This window comes from Aulonocara sp. 'chitande type north' Nkhata Bay, linkage group LG6, assembly GCF_057382095.1.
Source record: "Aulonocara sp. 'chitande type north' Nkhata Bay isolate Kocher_YH1m ecotype deep benthic linkage group LG6, A_spYH_male_GT1.1, whole genome shotgun sequence".
Classification (NCBI taxonomy): domain Eukaryota; kingdom Metazoa; phylum Chordata; class Actinopteri; order Cichliformes; family Cichlidae; genus Aulonocara; species Aulonocara sp. 'chitande type north' Nkhata Bay.
The window spans coordinates 29948212-29961756 of record NC_141349.1 but is presented as its reverse complement, the minus strand read 5'-3'; positions in this window follow the sequence as shown (position 1 = coordinate 29961756).

The following is a 13545-nucleotide window of genomic DNA, read 5'->3' as shown; positions in this document are numbered from 1 at the left end:
GAGTTTACTTTCTGTCTTCCCAGTCAGTCATGTCTCCATGTCTGTTTCTCCCTGTGTCCCTGTGTCAAGCCTGTGTGGCTTAGTCTTCATCTCCGTGTTTATTGTACTCCCTGCTTTATTTGGACAGTCTCCTGTCCTGCGTACAGTATGTTCAGTTCTGCTTCCCCTGTCCTGTTAGTCTGTATTAGCGCCGTGTTCCCACCTGTTGCCCATCCTCACGTTCTCCTGTGTGGATTTTAGTTCCCCCTCTCCCTCTGCTTGTTGTCTGGTTGTTCCTATTTGCAGTGTTTCCCTTGTTTATCCCAAGTTCCCTAGCTTCCTGGTTTCCTCCTGGGTTGGGTTTGTATTTTGTATGTTTGCATTTTCAAGTATCTTATTACAGCAAATAAAGTTGTCTCCTTTCGTTTATTCCCCTGTGTCTGAGTCCTGCGTCTGGGTCCTGCCTTGCCTGCCGTACAGTTGTACACAACAATAGTCACATGAAAATGGGAACTGACAATCTCACTGCACACTGCTCTGCACATAATATATTTGTATAAGAAATAACCCACTTCCTTCTGAAATTTTCCTGTGGAAACTGAGCACTGCTGTAGGTGCCCACCCTTCTGCTTAATCCCACGGTGTGCTCCTACCATGTGACATATATTAGATGTTGTTTGCAATCACTTGACAAGCAATGCTCTTCAGTTTGGGAGCACAGCTGCACATCTCATGGCTATTTGGTGGTTCCCAACTAATGTTTTAATCCAGTTGCTACAGCATGAAGAGTCAAAACAAGGAAGATATGCATGTTTCCTGTTCCTTCCCATCATGAGTCTTCCTGGTGACTCATTTTGCGACCAAAATTTTGTGACTCATTAAGCTGATTTCAGTCCTGACAAAGCCATGTGGCAAACCACTCTTAAATCAGTAATGGGAGTTTCTAAGATCAGCTTTATGACTTTGGTTTGGTTTCTTGAAACCAGCTTTGTGGTTCAGATAGATATTCTAACAACAGTTTAACTCTGTAGATAGATAGATGGATACATTATTGATCCCACGAGAGAAATTCTTGTCTAACAGCAACATAAATAAGAAAAATAGAACAATCTAAAATATATAAACAACATAGTTAAAGTAAAAGTGCCACAGGTGCATCCTGAGATTTTTTAATTGAATACAACAGTGATAAAAACAACAAATACAAAATAGGTTAAGGTACAGAAAATGTAAGAGGCTGAGATTGTTGAACAGAGTAATGCAAATTGAATTAACAAAAAATGTTTACACTATAAACCTGAGAAAGAGCTACAAGAATGTATAATACAGAAATATATGTGTGGAATCTCAAGCCTAACAGGTGTGTACACCTGTCACAGCAAGAAGAGGTATTGTACAATTTCACAGAGGATGGTAGGAATGATTTCCTGAAGCGCTCTTTATGGCAGCAGGATTGAAGGAGCTCTGCTGCCTCACTAGTGCTGAGTGGAGTAGGTTAGATGGATTGTCCATGATGGCAAGCAGTTTGTTCATTGACCTCCTCACTGACTCAAACAACTCCAGATTCTGGCCAGTGGTGATTGCAGCCTTGTGAATCAGTTTGCTGATCCTGATTTACAGTATATGTTATTTTATTTATATTATTAAATTAACTCAGGATTATATACTTTTTTTCAGAATAACAATGAAAATCTTGTATCGTGTATGGAGCACAGGCATTAAAACACACCTCATCTGGGTAGACGGTGTTTTGGGAGTAATCCTGGGACATTTGGATTCAACACTGAACCCTCTGGAGATGTTGTTTCCTATCAGCGAAACGCGGAAGAAGGATGGCACCCACTTGACAACCCAGAAAAGTGCCACCACTCAGTTGAGCAGTTCATAGAGCCCAAGCTGCAGATCTTATAGGTGCACCAAGTCAACAAACTGAATCTTGAAAATGAATAATCATCTTGAACAGGCACAGAGTTTCCTTACTTGTGATTTTAAACTGTTAACACACTGTAGAGAGATGGAGTGTTAAAAAGAAGGATGCTGGTGGACACTGGACAGAACTGGACTAGTGTTTCCATTGAGTACACCAGTTAAAATTTCCTGACTGGAGTCATGGCTCCTGCTTTATAAAAGGAAACCACGTCCGGAAACTGTCAGTCATAGCTCTAATGGTATGACGAGAGAGACAAAGTCATGGCCCATCTATTTTAATCCTCTGGTGGTCATGGTACAGGGAGAGGTCTGAAAGTCCTGTGACTACTTCTTTTCTCAGCGTCTCCACTGATGCCTAATAAGAGAGAATCAGAAGCATGAACACTTCACTTTGACGAGGGTAGAAAGCTAATGCTGAAGGGGATCGGACTGTTTTTAAACAGGAAAACACTTTATGCAGGAAACTGTCTGTGAGAAGTTTTATTAGGATTTGTAGTTCTATAGTTTTATTTGATTTCTGCTTGTTTATGTATTTGTGTCTTAGTGACCCTGAAAAAAGGCGGTTCATCTGAAGGATTTTAGCCCTCTAAATATCTTTACTTCAGAGAATTATAATGTTCATTTAACTCAGAACACTTTAATGTGGGAGATATAAATAACCTTTCTCCAAGCTGAGATTAAAATAGAGTTTAAGTGACTACTGGGAAAAATTTCCTTCTAATTTAATGAGGAAGTGGACTACAGTTTCACCATAATGACATTCTTTAAATACCGTTATGTAACATAAGCCCAGGGGGCTCTCAAGCGAAAGACTGAGCACCTAGAAAGGGGCACCATATAAATTTGAGGTGCTGTATGAAGATTACCAGAGGACAAAAGAATGGAAAAAAATTTGCAGCGCACAAATTTGTTGTCTTAGTTTGGAACATTTTCAAAATCTGATGTTGCACACAGGCCTCAATGTTGTTTCCATTTGGTGGGACTGTTGATATAGATTAAAGGCCTGCCCAGAGTTTGATAAAAATTAAATAAAATGTTCTGAGAAGGCAATGAAAACCAACTACTGTAACTAACACAATATCAGAGAATAAATATACTCAAGTGTAAAATTAAAGAACTCACAATGAAGAATTGTTACTTTCACAAACAGAATATTGCCTTTTTATTATTAGATTACTACAGAAATGTTAACTTTGTTTCATTTCAGCACCTTACTTAGTATGTATGCCAAGATCTTTCAATAAAAGTGGACATAAAAGGCACAAAAGTGTCGAGTCATCCCTCAATTCTTTATATTTCACTTCCAAGGAGCAGAAGTGGTCTTGAGCTTTAGTTCTCCAGGATTTATAAAGATATTTCAAAGTTTTTTAGTGCATCCCTTGTACCTGAATGCTTAATATTTATCTATGAATCATTCTAACATAAAAAATGCACCTAACTCCTAAAATAGTATTGTTGCACAAAGAGCCTGATTCCTAAAGAGCTATTATTTGCAAACTTGGCATTTCTTGGGATAGTGTGTCCTTAAAAGATTTGAGGAAACTGGACAAGTGGGGGAGAAAATAAGACCTAAAAGCAGGCCTAAAAACTCAATTTGAACTTTTTGGTTGAAATTATTGTCAGTACATATGGAAGAGGTCAGAAGAGTCGGCTCTGTCATGCTTTGTGGCTGCATTCTAGTCAGTGGTGTTGGGGACCCAGAAAAGTACCATCAAATTTTTATCCATCATGCAATACCATCTGAAAACATTGGATTGGCATCAGCTTCATTTCTCAACATGGTGATCCCAACACTAATGATCCCAAACACACTGGTCCCAGATATGCAGTAAAACCTGGATAGAAAAACACAGTGGAACACTATTAGTCATAGACTGACCTCCTCAAAGCCCCAAACAACATTACTGAAGCAGAAAAGGGAACAAAAGGCAGTCAACATCCAAAGAAGAGCTTTGAATGTCAATCGAGAAGCCTGGAGAACCGTTCCTGAAGACTACTCAAAGAACTTACAGGAAAGATTGCCAAGAAAGTTCAGGCTGTGTTGACTAATAAAAGTGGCCATAACAAAAATTGCCTTTCAACTGCTTGTTAAAATTATAAAAACTCTATTTTTGATTAATCATTGTAGAGATCACTACTACCATTTTCATAGCAAAAAATAAAAAAAAAATGAGGGGTTCCTCAAGACTTTGGGACAGTGCAGAGTGTTCAAAAATAGTATGTTGTTGTTGTTATTAATTTTAAAAAAATATCTTAAGTGGTGGAAAATAGAAATTCTCAAGCAAAGTATAATCCAAAATGTTACGTTACCACTCATTACTAACTATATGTAACCGATGCCCCTGAGGGAAAAACAATAATGAAATGTATAGAACATGCAGTATAGTGCACTCACTAAAAAAACAAAGTGATGTCAGCTGCTGAATGATCCTATACTGTTATATATTTTTTTCTCTCATGTGGCTGAGCGGCATTTTTAATGGCAGCACAATACATAAAATATATAATATGAGTGACAGCTTTATGAGAAAAGGCTGATGTGGGAAAATAAGGAAACATCCAAAGGAAAGAACAGCGACTAAAACTATGTACAAGGGTGGCAGGAGAAGTGTGTTTATGTGTGTTCGGTGAAGTGAAGGTTTGTGGTGACAGGTGTTTCGAAGTAAGAGAATTTGTTTTTTCAAGAGGAGGAGTGAGCAAGTTCCCCGCTGACTAGTCTGCTCTGCCATGACGGGGTACATGGCAGTCTGGTGGCATGGTATTTCGCACACAAACAGACAGCTGGGATTACTGCCCATACCACCTTTAAGGTCACATGAACCAAATTACACGATACAGAGGTCACAGACTTTTATAAACACATATGGACATATGTAAGGAAGCGCATGATAGAAAAGGTAATTTAAAGGTAATTATACAGATGGGAGAATGAAACTGAGGCTTAAAGAAAACACAGGAAGAGAAAGTGCAAGTGGAGATGACAGGGTCGTTACACTGTTTTCTCAAAACAGCGGAAGAATAAAGGTTATTTAAAAAAAAAAAAACAAACCCAAAAAACCAAAACAAAACTCATGCACTGATTATCTTTGACAGATACAGAGGCTGTGCGTGAGAACTCAGGTGATACAGTGTGGATACACCACATCTACCCTCGTCAAAGTGATAGTATAATGTGCAATGGAATATGTGCTAAATCTGAAATCTGACACTGACAGATGGTTCTGGTGTTAATGAAGTGTGAAGTTTGAAACATTGTAAAGTTACATAACAGAGCAAGACTCTGGTTTTTGAGGAGAAGAGATGGTACCTGGCCGACTGAGTCCATGAACTGCTTGAATACTTGAAGCAACTTCTCCCTCTTGTGGAAGTTTAATAAAAACCCCATACACACACAACATTGAAATCAAAGATTTGAAAAACATTTAAACGGTGATAAAAAAAAAAAAAAAAGCTGACTTGGACAGTCCTTTAATTCTTCCTGAACTGAGACAAACACAGGGCTGCTTCTTGATGGCATGAATGTCTATGAGGCTTTTGCAGATAATGCACAGCAGAGACTGTTTTCTTTCCCAATGCTCCACAAGATGGAGCCAAATGCTACAATATGAGCAAAAGTATCTTTTGCCATTTAAGATTCGATTGCGTTCCATTGACTAGGCAGATACACAAAAGAGCTCCATGAATCCTCATGGTGAAAGCTCAACACTACTCGGCTTGCTGTTTTCAAAGTCCAAAAGGAGGGTTTTGACTAGTCGTGGGCAGGAATGTGCAAACTATGTAGGCAATCATGGGTTACAGATCACGTCCATATCAAACGATTTTTATTGGAAAATCTTCCTGCTGCATGACTAATGAATGTTTTGTTACTTTCATCTCCTTTGCCTGCTCACCCTCCCTGATCTTTAATTAAACTCTTATCAACAGACTGTGAGTAGGTGGTGGAGCTGATGAGGGATCTTCTCGCCCTCACTCTCGCTCCTTATCTTCTCTGTTTATATCACTCGTTCCCCCTCCCCATTCTTGGTTTTTCAATTCATTTCCTTTCACTAAACCTCACTGACTCCCCTTCCATCATGCCTTCCTCTCCTATCTTTCTCCAGACTGTGACAGCAGAGCACAGCGGCTTTGAACCCGGTTTTATTCAGAGCACGCTCTTGTCTCCCATCACCCATGGTCTCCTGATTAGTCTGCCCCCTCCTTCTTAGCAGTCACTAAGGCTCACAGCAGCTAACTGACAGGCAAGGAAAAAGCTTTTCCCAGGTAGAGTAGCAGCACTGCCTCAAGACTTGTAAGCCTAAATATCCCAGTCATCTGGGAGGTGGGGATTACCCTTTGGCCGGCTGCTAGATCCTTCATTTCCCATATGGGAGTGTTGGGTTTGAAAGGCACAAATATGGGAGCTTGTTCTTCAAAAGCTGCTGTAAGGGTGGACACATAGGATTTAGCCCTTGATATTTAATACCCACTTACATGAAATTTAGAAAATTACATTGGAAAACAGATCACTTGGTGCTGGTTCGAGAAAAAAAATGACAGAAAATGCTGCTCAGGCTGGTACACTGTAACCAATAGATGTTATGTAAAGATTTTTAGTGGATTTAAGCCACATGCTTTTTAACTGTGGTTCAGTCACACTCATTACAGCAGAGATAGAGAATGTAAACGTAAGCTGGCGGGAATGAGTCATCTTCCCAAGAAATACTGGTTAGAGCATTTCATTTCAGCACCATATGCTACTGTCTGGTTATTAATATCTTTCTCAGTAATTTGCTTCTGGATTTTTCTGTTTAATATAACACGATAAGGCTCCTCCTTCACTGAGCCACTCCATCACTCTGACCACTGGTGGCCATGGCTCAGGTGGTGAGCAGGTTGCCCATTAACTGTAAACTTGCTGGTGTCCTTGAACAAGACACTAATCTCAGTGTTTCTCCAAACAGCAGATGAACACCTGGATGAGAAATCTGCCATCAGTGATGGGTGTGTGTGCTTGTGAAATTCTACGAGGTGCACTGTAGTATTGAGGTTTTGCAGACATTTGACAGCTAACCATGTGACCTTAATTAATCAAGTCACGGCGACACTGTAAGGTCAATTGGATAAGCCCCAGTCACATAGGTCTAGAGACCAGTCTCTGCCCATGTGGCAACAACCAATTGTGAGGGAGACCTTGTGCATGCCAAAGTCAGCAAAAACCTCTTTGTGATTGCTACCAGATTGTTGGGGTTGTCTATAGTTTTCATTCAGACAAACGGCCCAAGCAGTAGTGAAAAAGAGACCAATTGCCTTCAAGTAGAAGTTGGAACATGTTGGAGGACTGTAGCTAGTGTTTGCAGACAATCTGTCTCACTGACAAAGTAATCTTAAGGAGATTTTTGTTACAGCACCATATTTGCAAATAATTTTACCTGGCGACAGTCAAACTTCCAAAAACCAATCACAAACAAGTTAGGAAATATATATTTTCCGCTTACAAGAAGCGGTTGCAACACATCCAGTATGGCAGACATCTCTCAAGCAATGTGTGGATGACATCAGGCGAGACCTCTATATATGTCTTAACATTTTCCTTTGGATCAGCTTTGGTAATCCATGGCTTTTTATTGGTTTCATGGTAGATGGCTTCCCATACCTGAACCTGGTTCTGCTGAAGGTTTCTTCCTGTAAATAGTAAGTTTTTCTTTCTCACTGTCACCAAGTGATTGCTCATAGGGGGTCATTATACGATATGAGCATAACATGGTGATGTTAGCAAGATTAGCTACTGTCTTTAAATTCAGTTTCCCAGCTTCAGTTTCTCTGTTAACAATTTTTTTTCTCTATTTCACAGTGTGAACAACCATGTACACTTTCAGTAAACTATCAAAATAATTCTGCATAATATCAAGATTCCAAGATGGTGTAAAACTGCATGCATGTTGTGACGGTAAAGTTCACTTCTTGTCTTTTACTCCAGAACCCCCTCCTCCTACTCCATCTGTCCCCAGCCATGCATCCCATTCTGAACTGCTACTCGCCATCTATTCCCCACAAGCACACATCCTTTTCTCCCCATCTGCACTGAAATGCACCTCAAGCTGACAACAAATGCAACCTTTCTTCAGCAGAGACAGACAGACTAACACAGATATGTCAGTCTGCAGCATTTGCAGATAACCAACATCTCTCTCTCTGTCCTCTCACTCCACCCTGCATTCCCCACTCTCTCTTTCTCCGCTTGTTCCGACCCCACTGGAATGCACTTCTTATGAAGATAAATGACTCCTCTCAGCTTCCTTACCCTCCTCCCATCTGCTTCCTATGCAGCTATGGTGGGGAATTCCCTTGGAATTTTCTCATTCCTCTGAGTGTCTTGCCTGACAGGTTCACAGCATCTTTTTTTTTTGTTCTCAGTGAAGACAACAAAGGACCATACAAGCTTTGCTGGAGAAGCTTGTATCATTTGAGAAGTTAAACTATAGTTCATCACATTTTTATTATAAAGGAAATGAAGTCAAACTCTGTAACTCTGATATGGTTCAGATGGCAGATAGAAAACCAATCCGGTGTGAAACAGATTCAGCGTGTGACTCTTTCATATTACAAAAAGGCACTATTTTTGGAAATGCACCTAGACTAGTCATTAGGGTCAGAAAATGATGGGAAAATTGAACCCACTCTCGTGACTATATTAAGCTAACACAATGAATCTAGTTCTCCTCTCTACCCATAGAATATTTTAACTTGGAACCACAGACCATGTTTAAACAGAGACAGGGTTTCATCTTTTCCTTATACACACTGCAGTGCAATCACATAATGTACATTTAAATGTAAACGACACCTGAGCATGTCCCACAATCTAAAAAAAATAAAAGGCAGTGTATCGTCACCACCTTATCCCTTGTATCTTATTGTTTTTGGTCATCAATGGCATTGTTGGTGGTTGTCGTTAACCTGGGCCCTGGACATTCTGGTATAGGCATCAGGCATCTTGATTTTCATTTGTCAACATTTCTGTTTCTGTTAAAAAACCCAAAACAAACAATAAAACAGTCTGTCTCTGCTGTGCATGCACTGAGCTCTTCCAAATGACATTCTTGGTTGGAGAAACTTAGTCACATTGTCTAAAATCATTGCTGTGTTTGGAAACTGAGTAGAGTGAAACTGATACTAAAATCAAGGGATGAGACAAAAATGATGCCAAAACGATGTTACTTCCATTCCTTTCTTTCCACGCAGGAGCAGGAAGCCATGAATAAATCAAAGAATGAGCAAACTCCGTACAAGTCATGAGTGCTTCGGTGCGTGTGAGGGGAAATTTATAAGGCAGAGCGGGAATGTTTAATTTAAAATGAAGACAAAGAATAGGCCATAAAAAACAGTGTATTCCACTCACCCTGGCACCTTGAGCTACGTCGAGAAGCAGCAACCAAAAGACAAAACATTTATCAAGGACATAGTGCAGCCTTCTTTTTTGGCACACTAAAAAGTCATAACTTCAGAACCTCCTGTTTTGTTTTGTTATTTTCTTAGAATGAGTCAATATCACAGCGATGGGTTGTGTTAGAGTCAAAGTCATATCATGTGATCAGTGGTGAAAGGACGGCTTTTCAGTATCATACAAACAGCACATGGAAGAATGGACGCATGAGTGGGATTACCAGTAGCATGACCAAAAATAGACCTCGTCTTTGTCTCTGTGTTCTTGTTTGTTAATAATAAGTAAACACAAGTAAAAACAAGCAGATTCAAACCCATGAACTGTTTATTATTGCTCTGATTGCTAGCAATTTAATACCTATACAAAGACACGATATGAGAGTTTCTAGATGATGATGAGCTTCTGACATCATCCATCTCCTACAGATGAGCAAATGATATCACTACTACTCAAGACTATCAATTAAATGAGATTCTATTTGTATTTATTTTAATTGTAAGTGACCATGTACCATACTAAACCCAAGTTTTACCATCTGGTGTACCAAAGTAGCCCAAGGTTGTTCCATCTGTAGTGTTGAATTTCACGGACAGAAATCTTTTTATTCACACACACACACACACACACACACACACACACACACACACACACACACACACACACACACACACACACACACACACACACACACACACACACACAGTTATGAGTGCCACCAGTATTATAAGTAAAAAACCTGCAGATGAAAGAGGAATTTGATGGATTTAGTGGGAATGTAGGCTATCGGCACACTGAGCTCTGCATTCTTTCCTTTTTTTTTAAAAACTTGAAATTAAACCATGGTAGAAATGAGGGCATTTGCGAATGAATTTGATTTCCTTTGATGTGAAAAGCTGATGCTTAAAAGTAGTTCATAAAGTGATGATTTGCTCGGAGAAAAGTGTTTGATGAAACGTTTGTGGCGTTTTTTTGCCCAAAAAAGGAAAAAAAGAAATTTTTTGGGACAATATTTGCGCGTGTGTGTGCTCGTGTGTATATATATGCTTTATATGCTTTCGGTGAGTATCGTTCACCAAGACGTGTTGAAATGCCCTTACCCTACACAAAAACAAATACCTTACAATTAACCTGCAAATCACACATACAATTTTGCTGTACATGTACAATGACAAAAAAGGGCTATTCTATTCTGTTATTAGTAATAGTAGTTATAGTAACAGTAATAGCATTCAATTCAAAGATGTGGGTTTAAACTTTGTAAGACAGCTAGACCTTCATTGATTGAAATTTGTAAAGGAGAGAATGAACAAATTCAGGGTACTCAGGCTTTATGCACATATTTGTTTATACTTACTGTTTTTATTGAGAACCTATATGTATGTGATCAACAGCAAGAGAGTTTACTGAAATAGAATTGTAAAATAGAATTTTAGAGACTAAAAAGGATAGTTTATCTAGTAAAAACACACACAAAAAAAACCCCCAGTCCTGCAGTGCTTGCTGCTACTGTTAAGACCTACCTGCACAGTTAGATTGAAAAAACAGAGGATAAAGGTACTACGAAGAAGCGCTTCTTTTTCACTATAAAACATAGATCTACAGGAGGTGGACCATGAGGTTGATGCACACAAAACTGAGGTATTAGCTCGGTGTTGACACAGAAGGAAAAGAGCAATGTGAAAAAGGGATTTTCAGCCTCAGCAGCTGTCAGTCAGAAGGCAAGTGTTCTATTTGATGCTACATTCACATATTGGACATTAATGATGATTTAGCTACAAAAGCAGCTAACCTTGCTTTCATTTTTTTCATTGCTTTTCGAAGCAAACACTGCCAAAAACCCCTTAAAGACCTATATATTTTCATTTATGAGGTGTGAAGATTTTTTATTGTAGCCTCTAAAACAAATTTCCTTGCAAACAGTTGAAGTCTAATCTGATCTAATTTCAAAACAAAAGCAAAAGAACAACAATGACAACAAAAAATCTGCCTCCTTTTGTACATCTACACTCTTTCCCTTTATTTGCTTCAAGACACATTTATACCCTTCCTGTAGCTCGGCTAAACACAATCTCATCAATATTTGCAAGTACAAGTGCAACCACTGTCTGATAAAGGCCTATCTCAAGGGCACCTGTCACCATGATGTAGCCTCGAGATATGTATCTAAATTATAATTTTCAAGAACAGACTTAAGGCATGTTGTCAATTCAAACTAGACTGGTCTGGAAGCAGTACTCTTAACATGTTTTTATCCTAGAGCATCAAATACTGCTGCTCTGTGTTATCTGGTGTTAATCCAGAGATTCAGCAGTCAGTTGTCTGAATGATAACAGACATTTTTGAAATTATTTTAGGTATCACCCAGAGACGGTATTAAGAGGTTAATGAACACTGGGCTTGATTGTGAAGCACACTAGACTCCTTCTCTGTCAGAGGGGCTTAGGTGTTTGATTTGAGGTTTAAAAATTATTGAAGGAAATATTTAATTTCCAAGGGTAATACTCAAAGTCACGTAGGGACATCTTTCTTTTTCTTGAGAAATTACATAAGCTATTTTAACAAATATGTTTACTATTAAGGTATTGAAACAATAAAACATTTCATTAAAAAAAAAAAAGTAGTGACTTTTTTTTTACTGATGCTAAAAATATTTAGCTATTTAGCTATTAATTTGTTGCTGTACTATTCACAGTGGGACAAAGTGGCAGCTTCTCACATACTTTTACTTTAGCAAAGGATTTGGACAGATTTCTGCTGCTGTTCCTGTGTGTTGTCCTGGAGGGCATGGGCCAACGACATATTTTGTCGTTTAATTTGGATGACTTGTTGCACTGAGCTGGGAGGCTTTGGTTGACAGCTGGACTTGATCTTTGAGGTCTGCTGCCATATCTGGAGTCAGCTGGAGAACCCAATGATTGGCAGACTGCCAGGCAGCGAAGTAGGTGTGTTTCCAGTATTGCTGAGGTTGTGTCAGTATTTTTTTTTCTGCTGACGTTGTACTCTTGTAATCTCATCAAGTGTCAGAGCTGCCTGGATTGTTTGCTATATAACCCCTCCTCTCATGTGACTATAGGTTTCTTTTGGCATGTGTTTATATGCTCCACATACTAAAATAACCTAATTACACAGTCAAGCTTGATTAAGGCACACATATCAGCAAATATCACACTCTGTTGTTGCTGTACTGAAGGTTATACTGCACATTAAACTATGCCACACTTGAGGGGTTTTTGCTACTGCTTGATAACACATGTGCATGCTAACTGCACATTTTCACAAATTAATGATGCATGTGTGAAAGGAAAATATTTCTAAAAATAATTTCAGTTTATTCGCTATAATAAACATGGCATCCAACTTAAGAGGTAGTGGTTTTAAACTGTAGTACCTCATCTCTTGTGTATGAGCAACTGATCCCTAAATAATTAGATTTTCATAGAATTAAGTATTGACAATAAGTTATGTTTTATGACTGTTTTAATCACAATTTCACGAGTTCATTTTCCATTTTCATTATGTTGAGGTTGAATTAATATTTTATCAATAAATACACAAATGCATCACAGTTTAATTAATTTTTAAAGATTATATTCAGAGTCTCACAGGGTTTATATTACAGGGAGTGCAGAATTATTAGGCGAGTTGTATTTTTGAGGAATAATTTTATTATTGAACAACAACCATGTTCTCAATGAACCCAAAAAACTCATTAATATCAAAGCTGAATGTTTTTGGAAGTAGTTTTTAGTTTGTTTTTACTTTTAGCTATTTTAGGGGGATATCTGTGTGTGCAGGTGACCATTACTGTGCATAATTATTAGGCAACTTAACAAAAAACAAATATATACCCATTTCAATTATTTATTTTTACCAGTGAAACCAATATAACATCTCCACATTCACAAATATACATTTCTGACATTCAAAAACAAAACAAAAACAAATCAGCGACCAATATAGCCACCTTTCTTTGCAAGGACACTCAAAAGCCTGCCATCCATGGATTCTGTCAGTGTTTTGATCTGTTCACCATCAACATTGCGTGCAGCAGCAACCACAGCCTCCCAGACACTGTTCAGAGAGGTGTACTGTTTTCCCTCCTTGTAAATCTCACATTTGATGATGGACCACAGGTTCTCAATGGGGTTCAGATCAGGTGAACAAGGTGGCCATGTCATTAGTTTGTCTTCTTTTATACCCTTTCTTGCCAGCCA